This window comes from Rhagoletis zephyria, unplaced genomic scaffold, assembly GCF_001687245.7.
Source record: "Rhagoletis zephyria isolate East Lansing unplaced genomic scaffold, Rhagoletis_zephyria_1.1 Rzeph_scaffold_24117, whole genome shotgun sequence".
In the NCBI taxonomy this organism is placed as follows: domain Eukaryota; kingdom Metazoa; phylum Arthropoda; class Insecta; order Diptera; family Tephritidae; genus Rhagoletis; species Rhagoletis zephyria.
The window spans coordinates 1-4,110 of record NW_016181175.1 but is presented as its reverse complement, the minus strand read 5'-3'; the positions used below and the strand labels follow the sequence as shown (position 1 = coordinate 4,110).

The window sequence follows — 4,110 nt, the reverse complement described above, 5'->3', positions numbered from 1 at the left end:
GTAAAAACTCGTGAGATTTATTCATATAAGAGACGTATTTAAGCATCAGATACCAAAAGTTCCAGAAAAGTCTTTTTCAGTAAAATGCAATAATGTCACTCACAGTTATAGAATAAAATTTAGAGAGAGAAAGCAGACAAGTAGAGATGCATCGAGTTTTTCAACAGATATTTGACAAATATTGGCATCAACACTGCTTAGCTGTCGTCGGGTTTGGGAGTTCCGTTCGTTATTTAAGGTCCCTTCTAGTTCTTTTGTGAGCATTCTTAATCGTTTTCCATCTTCATGGTATCTAGTTTGTTGCTATTGAGTACAAATAAAATAGGGGAAGTCAGAAGACACGTCGAAACAATAGCTAGTTGTTATTTCTGAGGGTAGAATGCCTACCATATTCACCGGACTAAAACCCAATTCTCAATGTGGTTCATTCTCGAGCAGGACTGAGAATAAAAATGTGCCAAAATGTGTTAAATAGAAAAATAAAAGTGACAAAAAAGGTGCCTTACTTTTTAATTATTCCCATTTAGCATTAAAATAAGAACCACCTTTCTAAAATAAATGAGCAATGCAAAAATTAGATAGAAAAATTGTAGTTGAGAAAAGGAAGTACTCGCAGATGTATTGCAATATTATTCTTTCTCAAAATTGTCATTTTGGCACTTTGTGACAAATCTGTAAAATTAAGTACCATTTGAAGTAAAATAGGGCCACAAAGGACACGGTTTGAGCCAAGTAGGCAGGCTTCTTGAGGCCAAAGTATTAACTAAAAAATATGAGACAGTCAACACTGGGGAAAAATACCATCAGACCCCATTCATGCAACCTGTGAAGCATTCCCGTATAAAGTCGATTGCTATTAACGGTGCTGATACAGTTGTATTAAAATTTTACATGTTTTTATGATGAAATCATGTTTAAATAAAAAAATAGGCAAAACAATAGTATTTTCCACTGGCAACAATTCCAGCTCATGTCTCTGCATGAACTCGACGAATTTTTATTCATACATATATACATAGGTATAAATTAGGGTAGCCTAAAAAAAAGTAAAGTCGGAATTTTAATGCTCTTAACCCTTAAGATTGTTCTATGTCGAAAAAAATGTACCTCTATTTTTTATTTATTTTCAAATCAAAAAATATTTAGAAGCCGCTCATAACGCTCAAAATTGTCCATGTGTTTTATAGATTTTATTCACATATATACATATTTATATATATATTTGGAAATCAGTATTTTTCGATCGGACAACTTAGGTTTTCTTCAGGAGACTTCCATTAAAATACCCAATTGTTTATTTATTTATCAGTGTTTTATTACTAACGATTTTATATTGGTGTCCCCATTGCTTTTTTTGGGGTTTTTGGCGGACCTGTAAATTATAGTTAGTAAGTAAAAATGGTTAATTAATCAACTGGGTATTATTACTGGGAGTCTCCTACAGAGAAACAAAGTTTTCCCATCGAAAAATATTGATTTTTAAGAACTGTATGCCATTTCTATGAAAATATTTTTTGATTTCGAAATAAAAAATAGGGGCATATTTTTCGGTATAGAACAATCCTAGGGATTGAGAGCATAAAAATAGGATTGTTCTATACCGAAAAATATGCCCCTATTTTTTACTTCGAAATTAAAAAATATGTATAGGTCGCTCAAAGCGCTCAAAATTTTCTATATATTTTATATGGAGAAAACACCTTTTCATAGAAATGGCATACAGTTCTTAAAAATCAATATTTTTCGATGGGAAAACTTTGTTTCTCTGTAGGAGACTCCCAGTAATAATACCCAGTTGATTAATTAACCATTTTTACTTACTAACTATAATTTATAGGTCCGCCAAAAACCCCATATTTTTCGGTAGAGAACAATCCTAGGGATTGAGAGCATAAAAATTCTCATGCATTTTTGTAACACCCTAATATACATATATACACACACACATTTAAACCTGAAATCTCTTAATATACACCTAGTGGGTAATTACTCGTATCTCAGAGTAAAGTAATTTGAATTCAAATTGATACAAATGTCTATAGGTACATTTTTATCTACATCGATTTTGTTGCAAAGAAAGAAGCAAATTTATTGAAATTAATTAAGTCAGACACAGATTATTTTTGTACTGTACCTACAAAAACAATAAAAATATACAAATTTCCATTTACGCAATGTATTTTTTAAGAGTAATAAGTCATTAACCGTTTCACCTAAATTATTCATTTGCCATAAAATATTAAAGTTTTGTGTTCGATTGGGTCACTCTGTCTTCGTTTTAATTTTAAAATTTTATTATTTGCAGACTAACACTTTCCAGATGGTTTTGGCCACTGATGAAGTATACACATATGCCATATACAATTATGATTTACTGAGATGGTCTTCGAATACGGAGGCAGGTGGCGATACCACGACGGGTGAAGGCGGAGTACCCGCTTTTGTAAGTATTAACGAAGTGGCTAATCCAGTTAATGAATTTGTGCGTGCTGCTTATCATAGTGACTATATGTGTTTTTAAACAAAATATATAGTTTTTAATTTTTTTAAGCAAATCAAAATCACTCGACTGATTGATTTTTATTTTTATTTTTATTATCCAACTTCGTTTGTGATTTGAAAACAGAAAAAAAACCAAGATGTGTAGCTCGGAGTGTTTGAGCTGGTTTCTAAAGAGGATTTAAAATTTGAAAATTTTGGCAGAAAGTGGAATTACTTATAGCGTCAAGCCGTCTTAAAATCACAATTTGTTTGTTTGTAAAATAATGGTTTTTGGGATTTGAATCTACAATCAAATGCTGTTAAACTCACAGAAATTATATTATTTATTGGCTGATATTATACCCTGCGTAACGCTTAAAACCGCTTTAGCCGATATTTTACATTGAAAAATTTTACGACTTAAAGACATTACGACGCTTAAGCTATCTTGTGAGTCCCCTATGTTTGTATAAAAAGAACTAAAATATAATTTCGGTACTCAGACCACTTCAGTAAAATGTAGTCAGACATTTTTTTTTAGAAAATTTTAACTTTAACGTTTACATAACGGACCTTTTATACCACAATTTTCAAGGTTATACATGTTCGACCATTAAAAGTCAAAAAGCTCTACAAAAATGCTAAGTTGAATTCTTACTTAATGCTACTGAAGTTAAAAAAAAATATCCGTTTTCGTAAAACTCCAAACATTATCCTTTAAAATTCGGTCCATTAAATAGGGTGCACGCTGATATAACTAAAACTATAGTAACATATTCGGAATGAGATTGACTGATATGCTGGCTGTTTGTACCTTTATCTGCCCTTTGCTCATGTCATTATGCCTTTAAACAAAAACATGTGCGTTATCCTAGTGGATTTTTCCAAATTCCATTTTTAATCGCCTTAACCTCAAAAAAGGTTCCAAAAAGTCATAGTTATAATAGGCATATAATTCAGTTTGCAGTGCATTGTTTCAAAATACCATTCAATAAATGCGCAAACTACATACGCATCCACATGTATATGTTTGTGTGAATATGTGTGGTATTTTAAATTAAGTTTCTGACTGTCCTGGTTAACCACAACACGAACTGTCATGGGAATCCCGTAAAGCTAAATAAGTTAATTAATTTCCATGTTTGAATGTGTTCAACGGGTGAATTAAATTACAAAACATACGTTTCCTAGTATTTCCATACAAACATAGATTTTCATATACATACATACATAAATGATTTCATGTGAACAATTATTTTGTACAGGTGGGCTTCAATGCCGGCAATGGCACACGATCCTACGAATATACGCCATACAGCCAACAGATGGTGATACGTGACTTAACGGGACGTGGTTGGGGCAATGGTTTCCCAGGACGCCATCTTTTCCGCATAGATGAACAAATTTTAATTGGCTCTTGTAATAAGGATATCGGTGCGTATCATATACATACTTAGTAATGTTATTATGAGTGTAATGCCGCAACAAGTTATTGACGGCTGATTAATGCGGTCTGACTGATTAGACTGCGTATATGACAAATCATAAAAATAATAATAATGTTTTCAATATTGTTATTGTTGTTGTTGTTGTTGTTCAATATAGATGCTTCACATTTGCCGCTGACAT

General features: G+C 32.0%; 1 long non-coding RNA gene across 1 annotated transcript; it reads left to right on the top strand.

The window, feature by feature from the left end:
• Positions 1-2,413: 2,413 nt before the first annotated feature.
• LOC108381870 (uncharacterized) lies at positions 2,414-4,110 on the top strand. The gene is made up of 3 exons (XR_001849652.1): positions 2,414-2,443; positions 3,747-3,915; positions 4,087-4,110. It is a non-coding gene; the product is annotated as an uncharacterized LOC108381870 (long non-coding RNA).